The 19630-nt window shown below is 51.8% G+C and overlaps 4 non-coding genes and 1 pseudogene across 4 annotated transcripts; 2 read left to right on the top strand and 3 right to left on the bottom strand.

The window, feature by feature from the left end:
* Positions 1-188: 188 nt before the first annotated feature.
* LOC110349738 (transcription initiation factor IIB pseudogene) lies at positions 189-5918 on the bottom strand (annotated as a pseudogene).
* Trnaa-agc (transfer RNA alanine (anticodon AGC)) lies at positions 3661-3732 on the bottom strand. Its single transcript has one exon. It is a non-coding gene; the product is annotated as a tRNA-Ala (tRNA).
* A 5935-nt stretch (positions 5919-11853) lies between the features above and the next one.
* On the top strand, positions 11854-11927 carry Trnat-agu (transfer RNA threonine (anticodon AGU)). The gene has a single exon. It is a non-coding gene; the product is annotated as a tRNA-Thr (tRNA).
* A 1305-nt stretch (positions 11928-13232) lies between these two features.
* Trnaa-ugc (transfer RNA alanine (anticodon UGC)) lies at positions 13233-13304 on the top strand. Its single transcript has one exon. It is a non-coding gene; the product is annotated as a tRNA-Ala (tRNA).
* Positions 13305-15926: 2622 nt separating this feature from the next.
* Positions 15927-15998, bottom strand: Trnaa-agc (transfer RNA alanine (anticodon AGC)). Its single transcript has one exon. It is a non-coding gene; the product is annotated as a tRNA-Ala (tRNA).
* Between the last annotated feature and the right edge of the window lie 3632 nt (positions 15999-19630).

Here is a 19630-nt window from a genome sequence, read left to right as displayed (position 1 = left end):
TGTGCAAGTGCAAGGACCTGAGTTCGATCCCTGGTACCAAAAAAATATATATGCAGAATGCCAAGCAGTAACATTTAGCTCTAAAACGCATACCATGTTTGTTTTCCTTGTGAAGGCTCAACCCAGCACTGTGTGCAGGCTATGAACAATAGACAAAGTCCTGTGGATGTGAGTCTACTTTCACCACCTCAACTCAGCTGCAGAATTTGTCCACTGGGGTGGTCAAATTTGAGGTCTGTAGGGAAGAGGTCTGGGGCTCGAGGAGAGATGAGTCTGTAGGACTTCTGACTGTAACATCAGCAACACCAGCAATATCTCCCACTTCTTCCTTGGTCCTCTTCTCAGCTGATGCCCGTGAGGCCATGTAAATAGCTGCCGCTGCCATGGAGATCAGCCTTCTTCCAGAACCAAGTCCAGCTCCACAGCCTTGTGGGCTATGTGTGTCGCTGCCATCTGCACTTACTTAGGAAGACAGTGGTTGGAGCAGAACCTGGACATGAAGTCTCCAGTAGTAATCAAATCCACACCACTGGGTTCTAAAGCTTTCAATATAAGTTTAAAACATGTGCGAATTTCCTAGAAACTTGTGATACAGTACTTATTTCTTTAAATGTCCTAGGAACCCCTTCTTGTCTATAAGTGATATAAAGACACGCGGAAGCTATGGCATCATTAGCTCTTCCCTTCAGACTCTTCTGCTCGTATAACTGCTTGAATAAATTATTTGTTCGATCAACTATATTTCAAGGGAGGTTGATTCTGTCTGCCATGGGAGTTGTTTCCTTGAACGCATTCATCATTGCTCTATCAGAGATACTCATCGTTCTTCGATTCTGGTACTTAGAATTGCCAAACTCATCAAAACTTGCAGCTCCTGTACCCTTGTCAATCATAGTAGACAAATCTCCATTACTCAGAAAAGGATTCTGGGAATCTCCAACCCAAGATGGATCTTTTGTTGCTTTGTCATTGCTGAAAGTTCTCCATTCAGATCCCTCATAAATAACCCAGTCACCTACAACCAGCCCACATTCAGGACAGATCATATCACCAGCTCTGCAATCCTCCACTAAAATTGCATCAGGATGGTCTGGACAGGTGACTCATGGAAGAGCATCTGTACAGTTGGTTGAGCCATCTTCACAGCCACTGCAGTCCCACTAACAACAGCTATGCTGAAAACAGGAAGCAATTGTCCAAAGATCTAAATATTAAGGAAGAAACACAAAATCTACTAGAAGATGGACTAGGTACAACTCTGGAAGACACTAGTGTAGGCAAAGACTTTACAAACAAAACCCCAATTGCACAGTAAATACTACAAAGAATGAACAACTGGGATCTCATCTTATTAAAAAGCTTTTGCACAGCAAGAGAAACCACTAACAGAGTGAAGAGACAACCCAGTGTTGGAAAATTTTTTTCCAGCTGTTCCTTAAAGGACTAATATCTAGAATATATAAAGAACTCAAAAGTGTATATAAGGATTAAAATGATTAAAATGAATAATTGATAATTTGAAATAGGAAAAGGTCCAAAGGTGTAGGGGTGGTGGGAGGGGAAGGGGAAAGGAAAAATTATGAGAAAGGAAGAAAAATGGAAATGAAATCTATGTAAATAGGGAAGGGTGGAGGGGGTGAAGGGTGCACAGGTAATGGGGAAAAAAATGAGAACCAAGACACATCGTGTACAGGTACAAGCACCCAATGATAAATGTAAATGCATTGTATACCTAAAATGTACCAATAAAAGAATTTTTTAAAAAAGGAACTGAAAAAAATCAGACTCCCCTCACTTTAAAGACCCAATCCAAAAATGGGCATCAGAAATGAATAGACACTTCTCAGATAAAGATGTAGAAGCAGCAAATAAACATATGAAAAAATGTTCAACATCACTGGTCATTTGAGAGATGCAAATTGAAATAATGCTGAGATTCCATTTCATTCCAGAAAGAATAGCTGCTATCAAAAAATCAGCCAATAACAAAGGCTTGAGGGCTGTGGAGGAAAAGGAACACTGCTCCACTGCTGGTGGGAGTGCAGACTGGTGCAACCACTGTGGAAATCAGTGTGGAGATTCCTCGGAAAACTAAAACTGGAGGTTCCATTTGACCCAGTTATTCCCCTTCTTGGTGTCTTTTCAAAAGAATTACAAGCATCATACCACAGTGATATATGCACACCCATGTTTATAGCAGCACAATTTATAATAGCTAAATCTTGGAAACAGCCCAAATGCCCATCAACTGACAAGTAGATAAAGATGATTTCTTAATATATATACAATTGAGTACTGGGTGGGCAATTTGGTTCAGAGGTGCTGTGCCTGCCTTGCAAGCACAAGGTCCTGAGTTGGATTCCTGGTACAAAAAGAAAGAAAGAAAAAAAAGAAAGAAAGAAGGAAAGAAAGAAAGAAAGAAAGAAAGAAAGAAAGAAAGAAAGAAAGAAAGAAAGAAAGATATTGCTCTGCCATGAAGAAGGATGAGTTTCAGACATTTACAGCTAAATGGATAGACCTTCAGACTATACTCTTAAGTAAGATAAATTGGACACACATGTTTAAATACTGTGTTTTCTCTGGTGTGAGATACTGAAAGTGGAAATAAGGACTAAAATGTATAATAGACATTGGGAAATGGGAAGAAAATATTCTGATGGAGAAGGGGAACAAGGGAGGGGAGGGGGAAAGAGAAGAAGGGATAAGGAAAAAGAGACTAAAAGGGAAAAATGGAAACACAGCTTTTGTAAATAAGGAGGGGAAGAGGGGTTGAAAGGAGGGCATAGTGGGGAAAAAAGCAAGATATATCATGTATGGGTACAAATTCTCTATGATGAGTGTTATCTTTATGTGTATCTAAAATGTACTAATAAATGCTTTGCTTAAAAAAAAGAAAACAGAGTGGTGGTTGCTAGCAGCTGGTTGGGGGAGAGTGGGAATTATCGTGTAACAGGTACAGACTTTCACTTTTGCAAGATGAAAAGGGTTTTGGAACTGGATGGTGCAGATGGTTGCTCAACAACATTAATGTGTCTAATGTCACCAAACTTCAAAATGGTAAGATAACTTTATGAAACATGTGATTTACCACAATAAACACAACTGGGGGGGGGGGTGCTATAAGTATCTCGTGGAGAAGCCAGCAGAGTGTTTTCGATTTGTCTCCCTATGTTCATGTTTGTAGAGTGGCTTTAGGGAGTGGAAACAGGTGTCTGAGTTGGTGACAATGACCTGAAAGCCACACGCTCATTTCATCCAACCAGCAACCTTCACAGGGAACCCTGGGGACTGAATGGGAGCCTTCGCCCCTCCAGCCATAACTCTCTCCACGCCAGGTGTTGTCACCTATGCAGGCTGGAAGCTGACTGAGGACCAGTGCAAGAGGTGTGCCCAGGTGAGTCCACCATTCCTGAGCTGGAAGCAGCTGGTACCACTGCTCCAGGACTGGGGACAGAAATGATCTTCCCTGCCAGGATTAGGCGGGGAAGAGGTGGAAAAGAGCTAAGTGAGCCTTGGTCTGGACACTGACATCCACACAGCACCCAGGAAGGCTATGTAGAAGCCCTCTCTACCACACACACCATCCACGGAGACATGTGGCGCGCCATACTGGATAGCCAGTCAATCGAGTTAAAAGTTAACCAACAAGATACCAATCAATGGAGGTGCTGGGGATCGAACCCAGGGCCTCATGCATGCTAAGCATGCGCTCTACCACTGAGCTACACCCCCGGTTGAGCGGAGCTCTCTGTCTTAGAAACAAGAGGAAACCAAGCTGTTTCTGAGACGCTCACGGCTCGCGTGGCATCCGAGCCCCAGGGCTCTCGAGGCGGGACCGGGCCTGCGTCCTGACCTGCTTAGTCGCAGGCTGTGACAAGCCGCGCCAGCACCCTGCCTGGGGACGTGGACTCCTCTGCCCTGACGCTTTCCCCCGCTCTGACAGTCTGGGGAACTAGGGCGCCCGAAGAGGGGACGGGGAGGTGTCCACGCTGAGGACACCATGAGTGCAGCTTACGGTCCCCACGCGCCCCGGGTGACTCTGGAGCCCCAGGGCGCCCGCACTTCCACAGCGACGCCCGAGAGAGGAGCAGAAGGCGATGGGACAGAGCAGGAGCAGCCGGGCATCCGGACGCCGGAGAGGCCGGGCCCGCTGGGTTTGAAGGCTGGGAGGAAAGAAAAGGGAAGCTTTTGAGACCTCCAGGGTTTGCGTCTCGGACCAGATGGCTTTTCCAAAGCTGGGGCAGAGCAGACACTTGAGTGGGTGGTGAACGTGGGCTGCCGACTGTTAAATTTGTACCTTCGCAAGTTTAATGGTTTCTCTTGTGTGAGAAACCCAAAGTATGCATAATTTAAAGAGCAAAATAAAAGATGCATAATCAGAAATAGGGAAGTAGATCTTTTGCCAGTGGGAATGAGACCAAGAGATAGAGGGAGGGAAAGGAAAGTGGAAAGAACTAAGATGTGTTCCGCACACGTACCAGCTCCCTGTGATGAATGTAATCACGCACTGCAATCGTGTACAACAAGAGTTTAAAATGTTTAAAACAATTTGTGCTTTTTAGGAGTTGGATAGCACGGGGCGGGGGGGGGGGCGGCATTCGCATCTGAACGTGATGAATGCATAGTGCAGATTTCAGACAGTCTGGGGCTGGCGTCTAGCGATCAAGGTGACCCGCAGAGAGCACACTGCGGAAAAGGTGGTCTGAAGGTGTGGACCCACTGCCTGGAGACCACCTGGGCAGCAGCACTGCCGGAATTGAGAAGGGGCCCCTGGGACTTGCAGGCCGGGAGCTCGTTCCTCTGGGGAGTTTTTCAGAAGCTTCCAGGTTCATGCGTGTTGACATTCAGTTTTGAGAACGTCCCCAGAAGACCCCAGGAGACCAGTTTCAAGCTACCAGCTTCCAGATGAAGACTGCCCGGTGGTCTTTGTCCCTCTGCCCACATGGAGGCTCTGCCTCACTCACAGGGATCCCAGTCTTCTTCCTTTAGAATGTGGGACTGTGTGATTCAAAAGTTAATTACTCCCCTAGATTCTGTTGTAAATTTGATGGTTGGAGTGTGTTTGCCTCGGGACAATGGACAATCAGTAATAGGGTGAGGTTACTCAGCCATCTGTTTGCCCTAAATCCAAAAGTCCCCGGGCCCAGTATCTATAGGACAATCTGTAAACAGGGTGGTCGTAACTGTCAGTCAGGATGTCTGCTGAACATCAGCATGTGACAATGAACCACTAACCTTTGTTCTTTTTTTTCTCTCTGAATCCACATGTTAACCCCCCCCCCCTTAACCCCCTATAAAACAACCTCGGACTCTGAGCCAGGTGCCTCTCTGAGCTATTTTGCTTCGGGAGTGCCATCTGGCCAGACTAATAAATGTCTGTTTCCCAACATGGCCGGTGTGTTCCTTCCCGGGTGTGCTCCACTTCAGCTCCTCGGAGCGTTTGGTAAGGCCCTCGGTCTTACAAGAACATATTCTCCCACATCTGGGATTTTTTTGGGAGTCTTGGGATTTATTTTTTCACCAACTCCCAATTTAAATCTTGTAACTTGTTGCGATGTTTTTTATGTTGTTGTTGCTGTTGCTGCTGTTGCTGTTGGAGACAGGATCTCCCTACACAGTTCAGGCCGGCCTTAAACCCACTGTGGAGCCCAGGGTGTCCTCCAAGTCAGGGCCTTCCTGCCTCAGCCTCCTGAGTGCTAGGATCACGGGCGTGCGCTGCCAGGCCCAGCCGCTTTGTAATGTTGTTAAAGAACGTGCCAGAGGAGCAGAGAAGGAAAGAAAGGGGGTGGAGAGGGACCCACAGCTGCCAGGCCAGTGTGAGTCTGCGAGCCAGGTCTCAGACTGGAAGAGCTGGTCCTTTACGGAAGGTGTATCGTGACGCCACTGTGGCTTTGGGTCCAGAGCTCGCCTCACGGCATGAGCCACGTGCCTCGGTGAGAGTGGGACTGGCACATTTCCACAGCCACCCCTGATAAGTCCCACTACCCCAGCAGCTATTATGTAGAGTAGCTGCCCTCTTCCCGTCGTGCCTTGTCCCCTCCCCTGTGTGACGTCATGCCAAGATGGCTGCTCCCACCAAAGAACAAACCCTTCTTCCCAGCATGCCCCTGTTCCCACCTAGAGAGTAACCTAATACTCACTCACCTCCTACCACTAGTGACATCACCGGCTCCTCCATTCCCTAGTCACTACCTCACTCAACCCCGCCTCAGGCCCTACAAGCCCCACCCCAGTCTCTATAAAAGACTCTCCCTGCCCCGGCCATATTGCTTTTGTCTCTCCCTTGTTCAGGGGTGGCTCGGCAGATCTGTTCCCCTAATAAAGGCTTGTTGTGGCCTGGTCTGGTCTTGGTCTTCGGCCTTTTACCTGACAACCGCAGATCCAGCAACTTCGTGATTTAGTGAGACCTCATCTCAAAATTTAAAAATAAATAAAATGGGCCGGGGATTTAGCTCAGTGGTTTCGCTGCCTGCAGGGCAAGCACAAGGACCTGAGTTCGATCCCCGTATCAAAAACAAAAAAACAAAAAATGAATCGTTAAATTGTCTTTAATTGAATTATATTGTAATAATAGGTGTGTGTTAAGAGGTTCAACCCTTTTATTACCAGCCTGCATTACAAGTTATTTTCACTTCTAGTATGGATCTTCCACTTCTGCTGTCTAGGTTTTTTAAAGAGTTGTCTTTCTATATATTGAGGATGCGCACTGGGTATCTCGGGTGTTTAGAAACAGTTTCACCCTGAAGCCAGCACTTTCTCCCCCTGAACAAGGTCTTTCACAGAGCAGAGCACGCAAACTTGATTTGTGCTCTCTCCCTTCATGGATGGTAGGTGGCCGGGGTGTAAGGAGCCTTTGCGTAGACCTAGCCACGCGAAGACATTCTCCGATTTTTTTTTTTTCTTAAAGTTCCACAGATTTCCCTCCCTGCGGCTCCGGAGAACTGCACACCGTGTGTGTGTGTGTGTGTGTGTGTGTGTGTGTGTATCCAGAGGCGGCTCCTACGCCCTGCCCCGGAGCAGCTGGGCGCGGGGGTCAGGAGCTCCCGGTGCGGGGCCTCCCCCGAGCGAGCTGGCTGGCGAGGCCTGGCGCTGCCTAAGTGTTGGCCTGCGTGTCCACGCGGGGCCGTGGGAAATGATCTCTTTCCCTGCGCGTTTATTGATCGGCCTTCTCCTGCAGGAAGCGCTTTCTCCTCTCTGCTCCTCCCAGTCCCCCTCCCCCCTTCCCTTTCTGTGTGGACTCCAGAATCCTGACTTTATTGGACTGACTTTGTTCCCCTGAGCTCCCTCGGTGTAACCTGATCTGTCCCGCCCAGGGCCCCGGGCGAAATTTCTAGCCCGGCCTTCTCCCGTAGCAAAAACTGGGTTCCCTTGACAGGGACCCTGCTGAGAATCGACCCAGGCCAGCTCCGGGGGCTCTGCTGGACCCCCTTTCCCAGTGGGAGCCCTAGTTTCCAACTTCGGTCCCATCCCGAAAACACACAAAATATATAAAGTCGCCCTACACACTGCTGGCGTCACAAAGCGTGCACCTCACAAGCAAGGCGAGTTTTCCAGCTCCGCGTGCCTTGCAGGTAGTCGAAAGGTTGAACTACTTGGTAAACACTTACTTGGATCCACTCTCTTCCTATACATTATTGTTGGTGTTACAACATTGGTTTGAGATAATTTTGTTTTTTCTACTTGTATGTGTATTTAAAGTACTTCTCTTTCCTTGCTGATACACAGGTCAGCAGGGGCCCCGCAGGGTGGACAGAGGCGTGTGGCTCCTAGCCAGTGCCTCTCTAGGAGCATCGAGTTATCTTTCCTTGACGTCGCTGTGAGACGGGATGAAATCTATCAGGAGGTTCAGCTAGAGTCGGAGAGGAGGGATCGATGTACACACCACATCCCAAGTTCTGGAAGCTCCCAGATGGAAAGCCGCCTCTGCAGGGGTTTCGGAGCGTGGGCTGCCAGCGGGCCATAGCTCAGCGGTGGAGCGCGTGCTGCGCGTTCCCGAGGCCCCTGGTCGATCCCGGAGCCTCCAGGGGCTTAGGTAACCGGGAGGTCCTCCGGGAGGGATACTGGGCTTGGGGTGGTGCGGGTTTCTCTCTGTATATACAGAAGGCCAGCCAAAGTTTTTCAGCTTTTTTTTTTTTTTTTTGAGACTAGCATCATTACGTGGTTCAGGCTGGCCTTGAACTCACTATGTACCCCAGGATGGCCCGGAACTCGCAGCGATCCTTCTGCCTCGGCCTCACGAGTGATGGAATTAGAGCCGGGCACCAACCCGCCTGGCCTCTCAGCAAATTTCTTACCCCTTCTGGCATGTGAAGCTAATTGGTGCTTTAAATTTTTTCATAGCATTGATTTTTTTTTCTTAAATTCTTTTACTGGTACATTTTAGGTATACAATACATTTACATTTATCTTTGGGTGCTTCTACCTGTACATGATGTATCTTGGTTCTTATTTTTTCCCCATTACCTGTGCAGCCTTCACCCCTAAACCCTTCCCTATTTACATGGACTTCTTTTCCATTTTATTTTATTTTCTCATCATTTTTCCTTTCCATTCTTTCCTTTCCTCTTCCCCTCCCACCACCCCTACCCCTTTGGACCTTTTCCTATTTCAAAGTATCAATTATTAGTTATTAATTCTTTTTGTCCTTATTTACACTCTCAGTTTCTCACACTAGAGAAACTATTTGGTATTTACCCATGTGGGTCCTATTTATTTCACTTAAGAGTATGACCTCAATATGCATCCATTTAGCTATAAATGACTCTAGTTTCTTGTTCTTTATGGCTGAGTTTCCTAATTTCCATTTTATAATTCCACATCTTCTTTATCCAGTTTCCAGTTGATGGGCACTTGGGCTGTTTCCAAGCTTTAGCTATTACAAACTGTGCCGCTATAAACATGGGTGCACATATATCACTGTGGTATGATTCTTTTAACTCTTTGGGGAAGATTATACCAGGAAGGAAAACTGTTTAGATCAATCATGACACCTTAGCCCAAGTCATACAATCAGCAACACCATAGCATCAAATACTTCTTAAAGAATGAAAATTTGTGGTAGTTATTAATCTATCACCTTTAAAAAATAAAGGGCCTCCTTCAAGGTTTGTCTGTGCTATCACAGCAGACAAATGTTGGCCCAGCTGAGGAAGCGTTAGACTGAAGACCCAAAGACTGGAAGGTCCCCGGTTTGACCCCGGGTGTTGGAGCATTTTAGCTAAGTTAGTGCTTCCTCCCCAGTGCGTGCCGAACAACCCTGCATCCATCTGTGTATTCTGAGCCAAACTAGGGACTCATTTAATAATAAATTCATAGCTTATTCAATAGCGATGTCTTACGGTGTTTTGTTTTGAGATAGGATCTTGCTATATATTTCAGGCTAGCCTTGAACTCCCTGGGGCCACCTCACCTCATAGCGATCCTCCTGCCTCAGCCTCTGGAGACCTGGGACTACAGGCATGCAGCACCTCACCCGGCAACTCGGTAATATTTAACACATTTGCGACTTAGGAGTGAAGTTGACTGTCAAAGACCGCTTACCATCTGTACGTGGTGGATAAGCACTGAAAATTAAAAATAATAAAATCTTACGGTGCAGAGACATGTGTGACCCAGGAGAAGTTGTGAGATTATCACTGCTCTGCTGTGACTTGAGGATGAGATTTGCAGTTCTTACAAATTTCACGTCTCACGAAACTACTTTTTTAAGCTTTTCAGTCCGTTAGGACATAGAACCCAGGCTCGCTTTGGTAGCATTGGTGTGAATCCTGCAACCATATGAGACTCGTCAGTCCTGCACCTGTAAACCCCGGTGTTCTATGTAAATTTTCTTTTAGTGCAGAAAAACATTCTTAGCTGGCAAGCGGTTGCTGAGCAGAGAAGCCCAGGCAGGCTGAGGGCCTCAGGCAGCCAGCCCGGCCCGGCAGAGGGGCCGTCTGCTCGGGAACCTGGGTGTCCAGCCCTGCGCTCGGACTCCTTTGACCGCTCCCGGCTTATCTGGGCGCAGCCCTGACTGCAGGGGACCCCATCCTCCCAGAGCCCATGCAGTCGCCTTCTCTCAGGAACATGGTTTCTTCCTCAGCCCCGTCTCTGTGGAGGCTAGACCAGAGCCGTGACCTCCCCTAGGAAAGGTCGGCCGCGGAACCCAGGCCTCCGCTGGCTCAGCCTGCGCTCCGCCCCCGCGCCCCGCCCCAGCCGCGGAGGGCGCCAGTCTGCACCCCTAGCTCCCCTTCCGTCCCAAATGTGCAAACGGCAGCAACGCCTGAGCTCCTTCAGCTGTTGGCACACAAAGGACAGAGGAGCTGGTGCCTGGCTCCTGTCTCGGCTCAGACTGGACCTGAGCAGTAAGGTCTTTCTGCTTTGCATGGAAATGGGGTCCTCGGGGCCCAGGCAGCACCAGGGCTCCTCCAAGCTGCCAGAAATCTCAGAGTCCCCAGCCTGGGCTCCGGCTGCTCCGGTGTTGGAAGCCATTCTACATAATTCTGGGGGAAAATCATTTCACAGTTAAATTATGATCAGGCCTAGTCTTCTTGACTACAGGCCAGCCATGACATGCTGAAACATAACTCTATTTTTGCCTCCAGTTAGAGCTGAGACCTCAATGGTTCCATGATGCTGTGACGCTCAACGGCAGGATTACACCAGCTGAAGACGCCCTGGGTCTCTGAGAACCGAGCAGAAAGGCCTTACCTGGGGAAGGACAAATCAAATTCCTTATCAGCTTAACTCATCCCACCTACTGTTGTAAGCGCATCTTCCACATCTGGCCTTCCTGATGAACGTAAGGCCCTGGTCAGTGTAAAATCCTCATCAGCATAAGATCCTCATGGTTTTAGGATTACGGTGGCCCTGTGAGTCACTGTCACTCCCTATGGACCCAGCAGAGAGGCGAGCTCGGGTCTGTCCTCTTTGCCACCCAGAGCAGCCCTCACCAGGCCCAAAGCTCAGCTTCTCCCTAGGTCTCGTTTCCTGTCTTTGTTCTTTAATTCGCCTTGAGCTGTCGTGGTTCGTAGGAGAGCAGCACCCGCTGCCTGCCGGGGTCCTGGTGCGTCCACCTCCCTGCTCCCCGCACGTGGGAGACCTAGCGTCGTCGTCTCCGAGCCCCACTCATCCTCCTGCCATCACCAGTCAAAAATCCCAAGCCGCCTGCCTGAGCCCAGGAGCCAAGGGGCAAGCGGGCAGTCGCACTCCCCCCGTCCTTCCGCCACCCCAAAGCCACCCCCTCTGCAGAGGCTACCCCGTCACCGCGACCTCGTCCCTGCCACCAGGTTCCCACTCCCAGGTCAGGAGCTCCCGGCCCCGTCCAGTTCTTGAGGCCCTTGTCGAGTCTGCGCTCGGGTCGCCGCCCGCCGGTCGCTGCCCCGCCGTCGGGGGTGGGGCTGCTGCCCGGACAGCCTGGCCGGCGCGTGGTCAGGTCCGCCGCAGAGGCCGGGGCAGACCCGCAGGCTTCCCGCGCAAGTTCAGGGTGGGAGTGGACAGGGGATCCACTGAACCCTGAAGGACGTAAACCCTCAGACTCAGCGTCGCCCTGGTGCCTGAGACGCGCGCCAGAGCCGCCTTTCCCCAGGAATCGCAGGGGATCGCCGGGCGCCTCCGGGGCCGGAAAGCAGCGCGGCCCCGGGCGCCCAGGCTCGGCCTCGGCCTCCCGCTCCTCCTGCCCCGGCACCGACCCGGCCCGGCACTGATAGCGACACCGACCCAAGGAGTCCCTGCGCTTCCCTTCTGGTCCGCGACTCGCGCGGGAGTGCTGTGGTGGATCCACGGGTGGAGCCGCAGACCCGGGCTAGGGTACCTTGGCCGTCGTCTACATCCGCCCTGACTCTCAATCAGAGGAGCCAAGGGGCACACAGTGCGGGCTCCGTGGCTTAGCTGGTTAAAGCGCCTGTCTAGTAAACAGGAGATCCTGGGTTCGAGTCCCAGCGGGGCCTGTGGGGTGGCGGTGTCTCCAGGCGGGCTGCTTCCTGCCGGCCCCAACTCGCGTGGGTTTTGGTGCCATTTCCAGTGCGCGCCCCCCTCACCCGCCCCGAGCGCGTCGACGGATTCCGGGGGAGGCTGCGGGCTGCAGCTCGGCCACCGGGTGAGGGACGCGGGGGGCCTGCAGCAAGGACAGCGCCGGCCGGCGGCCACCCCGAGGTCTCCTTCCGGTCCCGCCCTTTGGGCCTGCGATGGCATTTTAAATTTTTACTGAATGTCATTCTAATCAAGAAACATTAAAACGGGACTTCCCTGGCTTGGAATTTAGAGCTCTTCTTTATTTCGCGGAGATGTTATTTAAGCAACTCTTAAGACCAAGACTAAAACAACACGCTGCCGGTACCCAGGATTGGACCAAGGACCTTCAGAACATCAGTCCCGCCCGCTCCTGCCCGAGCCACGTCAGCTGCCTTGCAAGGGCCTCCTGCCGCTTCTCTTTTGATTCTGTATCTCCAACTTTCGCCTTCGGCAGGCTTCAGCTTCCTGAGCGGCGCGGGCCGTCGCTGCCCCTCCGCCTCCTGGGTATCCCGAGCCGGGCTGGCCTGGGCGATGGAGACCAGGCGAGGGGGCGCAGGCTCCGCCCGAAGGCTCTCCACCCGTGCTCGCCCGGACACAGCTCGCCAGCAAAGCACAGCACAGAGAAATCGTGGGGCTCCTCATTCCTTTTCTCTTTGACTCCCACAGTCTTCCAAGCTGCTGAGAATCGCAGCCAAGGTTGGTATCTGCTGTGTGGGTCGGGCCTTGGCATCCCAGTGATTTGAGTGGGCCGTTTACCTCCTGCGTCCTCCTCCATCTGAAAAGCTCACACCTCTGCTAACGGAGAGTAAACCACACAAACTGATCTGCACTCACAGGAAGCAGGTCACGGTCGGCTCGGAGCGGAGAAGGGGGAAGCTTGGAGAGGAGCTCATCCTGTAACCCCCCCCCCCATCTTTCTTCTGAACTTGCCAACACGAAAACGTTGTTCAAGATATGCAACGTAGGAAAACAGCAACTGCCCTGGAAATAAGAACCGTGATTTTCCTCGTGTATACAGTATGTCGGTCGAGGAGCTTCCGAAGCCTTGGGTTGTGCCTGTAGATTTTTTGGGGGGGGAGGCACTTTGGTCCACAATGCAGTTACCCCTAGAGTACAGCTGCAACAAAACAAAACGAATACCACAAAGGTGAAGGAGAACGAAAACAAAGGCTTTCCAAAGAATCCAGACAATGGGTGTCAGAGCTTTTAACAGAGCTCAAAAACAGAGGTTGGTCAGCGGCGGGGGTGTAGCTCAGTGGTAGAGCGCATGCTTTGCATGTATGAGGTCCTGGGTTCGATACCCAGCACTTCCACGGTATTTTCTGTTCCCAGGACACTGTATACCCTCGGTAATCCGCAAATGATAATTCTGCTTTTCTTCCTTTTGGTTACCCCCGCCTCTCCTAGAGAATAGACTTGATTGCTGAAATAGCAGGAGGAAGAGAGAACATAAAAGTGAAAACTCCGAGGACGCCCCCAGCCAATCACCGAGGGAGCCCCTGACTGTTCCCTGACTGTTCCTTGAAAGCTGCGGAAAGGATGTGGTTTCCTTTCCCAGAAGGATGGAGACCTGCGGTTCGGCCGCGCCCTCCCTTAGAGGAGCTCTGGACGCTGCGTGGCCCCGATGCGTCGACGGTGGAGAGGAGCGGCCGAGGGACGCGGAGGCACCAGGCGAGTGCACGACCGGACGCAGTGAATGGGCCCCCTCGTCTGGGGAGATGAATGCTGCTCGGGTCCTACCCAAACTTTTGACCCAGGGAATTGTGAACAAACGCGACGAACGTGGTTTCTAAAAGGCAGTTGATTTGGCGATAGTTTGGCACAGAGCAGTACCAAACTTGGCAGCTTTCCCGCCACAGCGCTGCGGAGCTGAAGGAGGTTTCGAGGCGGCTGCAGGCGACACTTCCGAGCCTGCAGGAGACACTTCTGAGCAGGTCTGGCCCAGCGGCCCTGGCTCGCCCGCTCGCCGGGACCAGGAGTGGGAAGGGCCCAGGAGCCTCCTCGTCGGCATTGTGTTCTCCATCTCACGCGGTGCCGAAACCAGGTCCGAGTCTAGGATTCTCTGAAACGGTGAAGACAAGGTAGACCTTGTCCTGCCGACGGTCAGGCCCCAGGTCGCAGTCGTGCGAGCGCGTCCAGGCCACCTCGGACTCGGGTGTCGCCTTTCTTCTCCCTCCGTCAATGCTGTGACTGCAATAATAGCCCCGTCTCCCGGGGAGACTGCGGTTTCCAAATAGAAAGAAGAGGCAAAGAGCACAGGCGGAGAAAGCAGGCAGGGCCAGGTCACGCCAGCTGCGGCAGCTCCGAGGGCCCAGACTGAAGTCCGGGAACCGCCCTGCCCTTTGAAGGGTCTGCGGTTTATGTGGAATGGAATTCCGCCTCGCTCGAGGCCGTCACCAAGACGCTGTGCACGAGCTCTCTTCCGCCAGCCGCAAATCTTCCAGAGCCGAGAGGAGGTCCGACCTGCAGGCCTTCGACCCTCCCCGCCTTCAGGGCATACTCAGGTGCAGCGTGTGATGAAGCCACTGATTTAAATTGCTTCTGTCCGGCTCTCCCTGGAGTGCGGGCGCCAGCGTCCTGAGACGCGGCGCGGAGCTTGCCGGCCCGCCCAGCTGCAGCACCCGGAGAGGCTGCGTTCACCCTGTGGGTCCGGTCCTCGCCGCCCAACTGAATCCCAATCTGGAGAAAGTGAGTCGTTCAGAGCCAGGGCAGCGGAGAGCATGGCGAGGCCTGGCCTTGGCCCCAAACCCTAACCCTAACTCCATGCCCACCCCAAAGCACCCCTGACCGCTGGCCCTAAGCCTGACCCTAACCCGCGGTGCCGGCGCCTCCTCTGCACCCGGGGGTCTTGCTTTGAGGCGCAGTTGTGCGGTTTGGAGCGAAGCTGTGATTTTTTTTCTGGTTCGGATGGTGAGCGGACTTTGAAAGATCCTGGGGTCGGAAACAGCGTCCTTAGGACTCTGGTCTGTGTCTGGGTATATTCCGTTTAGGAATTTCCAAAGTGGTAGATTTTAACCCAGGATCATTCTTCATCCTACAAAAAAGTAAAAGTGGGAATGGAAGTAGTATTTTTCAGAGATGATTGTTAAAGGTTCTACATGCAGCAGGGGGTGTAGCTCAGCGGTAGAGCCCTGGCTTTTTCATGTTTCGCCTCGTTTACACACGCACACGCACACACGCACACGCACCCCTTACTCCCAGTAAAGGAGACGAGGCCCTGAGAGTTCGCTTTCACAGTTGCCATCGGACCCGCGGCCTTGATACCCAGGAAGCGGCCTGCGAAGGAGGAGAGAGGCGCCTGGAGGGGAGGGGAGAGGGGCGCCCCTCGGGGTCCCGGCCCGAGTCCAGTCTCGAGCGCAGTGGGCCCGGATCTCCGCCTCGCGCTCCTGGTCTTCAGGATTCGCCCTCCGATGCTCGCCGGGTCGGTGCCTCGGTACCAGGGCCGCGCAGGTCCCAGGGCACGCAAGGCCGGGCTGCGGCGGGGTGAGGATGAGACCGTGCGGCTGAGCTTCGGGCGAGGAGCCCGGGTCACGAGGACGCTTCGTCCCTCAGCCCCGTGCTGCCGAGGCCTTCAAGCTGCGTCTCATACCTGTTTCAGCGTGAAGCGCGCGTTTGGAAAATGATTCAGATTCCCGCGTCCCAGGCAAACGGAGGCCGCAGCGCCTGCGCACAGGGCCCGGGGGAACCTAAGGAAGATTTCCAAGTTTCTCCCTTCTCCGCCTCCTCTCCTGCTTCTTAATAACGCGAATGACAGCAGAGCAGAGTCTCGGCTGCTCACAGGGCTCCGCGCGCCCACGCGTGAGCACCACGCAGTTCACCGCCGCTGAATTAGGGAGAGCTCGGGTTAAGGATGCGCCAGGAGGCAGTGAGAAAACTGCAGCAGGCGCGCCAGCCAGTGGTGCCCCGGCAAACGGTGAAAAAAACCAGCAAGCTAGTGGAGGTGCTGGGGATCGAACCCAGGGCCTCGTGCATGCTAAGCACGCGCTCTACCACTGAGCTACACCCCCGGGCCGCTCAGCACCCGCCCCGCTGCTGTTACTGGGTTGAAACGCGGTCCAAAGCCGGCGCTCTGTCTAGCGGGGCAAGCCCGCTGTGTTTACTCTGTGTGAACCCCGAAGCCAGATCTCGGGAAGCTGCCAGGAAGAGACATCTAACTGGGCCAGCGAGGCCCAGGTCTCCGCAGACTGCCTCGGGAGGGGACTGTCGGCCTGGGTCAGCCCGCCGCGCAAGCGCGCAGCCGAAGGCCCGGATCAGATCCAGCCGTCTCCGGAAGGCCTTCCGGCCCCCAGTGGCCAAAGCGCGCCGAGTCGGTCTTGGGCTCCAGCGGTCCTGCGGGTGCCACTAAGGGGTGCAGATTCCGGTGGGCGTGGGACCGGGCATCCATGCACCAAAATCAACAGAAATGGACGATACACTTACACTTAAGATTCGAAACTGTAAAATTCGTAGAAGAAAACGTAGTGACGAATCGTAACAGAGCTGGGAGGTGGGTCAGTATTAGAGGGCTCACCTAGCATGCCCAGAGCCCCAGAGCTACAGAAACGAGGGGACAGTGCCCGACAAAAGGGAAATGCTTAGGGGTCTATCCTTTTGTTTTGTTTTGTTCTTGAGACAGGGTCTCGATATGTAGCCCAGGCTGGCCTGGAACTCACAGCGATCCTCCCGCCTCAGCCTCCCAAATGCTGGGATTATAGGCCAGGGATGTAGCTCAGTGGCACCGCACCTGCGTGACAGTGCAAAGTCCTGAGTTCAATCCCCAGTACCAAAAAAACCCCCCGTCACAACAATAAAAACAAATTGAAATCCAAATGCTGGGGTTACAGCCCAGACCATGACCATGCTGGACACTTAGGTGTAGATATAACCAAGCCTTAGATTCTGAAAAATAAAATATGAGTCCAAGATAACCTGAATAAGCAATCACACTGTGTTCAGTTTGCAAGACTCAGCAGGGCCAAAAAGTCCTTCCAAACAGATACATGGGGTTAATCAAGTTAATCAAGATAGAGACAGGGCCGGGGATTTATCTCAGAGGTTCCGGCGCCTGCCTCACAAGCACAAGGTCCTGAGTTCAATCCCTGGTACCAAAAAAAAAAAAGATAGAGACAAAATTATTCCAAAATTGATAGAGAAAGTTGAAGAATTAGAAACGCTACAATAATTATTAGGAATATAGGTGGGCACATGTCTGCCTAAAGGAAACCATTGATCTGTGTAACCAATATGCACTAATCAAAAAGTACGTGTGGGAATCAGCTGCCTGATTCCAAGACTTGCTAACTAAGTAATTAGGGTTCTGTGGTACTGGAAGAGAGGTGGACACAAAGGTTAACAGAGAGAGCAATAAATCTACACGAAGAGCCCAGTGTTTTCTACACAGTTGCAGAAATGATTCCATGGAGAACAGACTTTTTAGCAAATAGTGGTTGGAGCCGTTGAGCAGCTGCAGGTATAAATAAATAAATAAATACATCTCACACCTTATATAGAATTAACTCAAAATAGATTGTAGATATAAACTTAAAACTATAAAAACTTTTAGGGAAAAATGCAAGGAAATCTGTCACCACATACTAGGCACAGAGTTTTCCGAGCTGGCACCAAAGAGTGGCGGATGTGGCAGGAGGCTGGTTCTCCTGTAACTCCTCTCCTTCACCTGCTGCCTTGGCTGTCTTGGGCAGCGCTGGGGCTGCCACAAAGAAGCAGAAGCAGGAGGGTCTCAGCCCCCACCCCCAACCACAGAAGAAACTGACTCAGAGTTCCTTGGAAAGTTAAGTCTGTACAGTGAGCCAGAAAAAAAGCAAAGACTAGAAGTACAGAGAGTTGAACCAGGGCTTCAAATTAAAAATCCAGACAAATAAGGAGAGATGGTATTCAAAAGAAACACGATCACAAAGGGAGCGTGCTGCATCTCAGAAACCTGCAAGGATCTCGAAAGCAGAGAGGAAAGAACCCTAAGGCGAAACCTGCAGCAACTTTCAAGGGAACAGGAGCCAAGCAAGAGGGAGTGATGGCAGACAGGCAGCCAAGGCCTCGAGGTTAGAGTGTCCGGGACGCGTGGACACAGTGACCCCTTCTGCTTCTCTGACTTTGCTCAGCGGGTGGAGAAAGGCGCTCAGGCCTCCAGGGTGGGAGCAGAGGGAGGGGACAAGTCAGACCTCCTGGGGTTTGGTCCAGACAGAGCTGAGGCTGAGGGCCACACTTGCAAGCATGTGGTCACCACGAAGCTACGCCTGCTCGCTCGTAGGGGTTTCTGATTTTCCAAAACTCTGATTCCTACACATTTTCTAGTAGTGTTAGCTATAAAATGGACTCTTAAGGTCTCAGGGTGTAGCTCAGTAGGGGAACACTTGCCTAGCATGCGGGAGGCCTGGAGTTTGATCCTCAGCACTAAAAAAATAAAGTGTGAATTCATCGTCCCTTACTGTGGATCCTTACTGTGATGAAAATAAGAATGAAATACCAGCTGTAAGCAGCTTGCATCACAGCTCTATGCTGAATTGTTAAAGCCCCAGCCTTCCCTTGTGGGTGGTAAGAGTCGAGTCTCAGTTTGGGACTGTTCTGATTTTCTCCAGAAATCTTACCTTAAAATGCAAGGATATCGAAGCTTTCCCCTGCCTACCACACTCTGGTCCTGCTCAGCAGCATGAGTCAGGATTTGTTGGTGGAAGCTGGCACTGAATAGAAATGGAGCAATTCATTTGGTGTTTTGTTATGAATTGTTGCAACTCGTAGCATTTTACTCTATCCCAAGCATAAAGCAACTTGGGTGTTCTGTCCACTCTGCCGAGGACAAATGCCTAAGGCATGAGCTACTCAAGAGCCTGAGGGGTTGAAAGAGCGGGAGAGGTGTGAGCCTTCAGCAAAAGAGGACAGACCTACGGTTAGGAACGGAGAATGAATCTGGAGAAGCATAAAGTACGGTGAAGTTGCTTAGCCAACAGGAGGAGAAAGTGGAAGGGGTATCGTCTGGGCTTCTGGGGAGGGAGGGAACGGAAAAGGGGGAGGAAGCAAGTTTGGCTTTAGATACCCTGAATGCAAGTCAGTTACGAGAGGTGCTTCAAATGTAAAAGAGGCCAGGTTTCCTTAAAATAATGATTTCTAAAAGTTTTCTCACGATGCTGTGGCTCAAACCCAGAGCCGTGGGCAAGCTGGGGAAGCCACGGCCTCACTCTGACGATGACTGAGTCCAGTGTTCGACATCTCAGTAACTTTAAGATCGATCACTTGTTGAAGCAGTATTTCAGATATCCTAGGTGACCGAAGATATTGTTAAAGTTAGCACACCCGTGTTTCAGACGTAACTATTAGAACAACATCGCCGCGTCGCGTTTCCGGCCGCTGTCGCAGTGCATGGCTGAGCGCTGCACTCTGCGCCGCCCCAGACCCGGAGCCGCCACGGGGAGGCGTGGTCTGCGGCTCCCGAGTCCGCGCAGGCGCCCTGCAAGACCTGGGCCGACTGCTTTCGGCTTTGTCTTCGAGGCCACTTCATGAATGCTCGACAGAATAATTCACGTAGAAGCGCTTGTTTCCTGGACTCCAAAGAGTCCAAATCAAAGATCTGGGAATTCTAAATGTAGGCGCAAGATTGAAGAAACGTCAACAAGCAAACCGCGATTTTCTTTCCTTCGGTACCCGC

Source organism: Heterocephalus glaber, unplaced genomic scaffold (assembly GCF_053883595.1).
Source record: "Heterocephalus glaber isolate CG9 unplaced genomic scaffold, H.glaber_assembly_v1.0 deba00001472, whole genome shotgun sequence".
Classification (NCBI taxonomy): domain Eukaryota; kingdom Metazoa; phylum Chordata; class Mammalia; order Rodentia; family Bathyergidae; genus Heterocephalus; species Heterocephalus glaber.
This window is presented reverse-complemented; position numbering and strand designations above follow the sequence as displayed.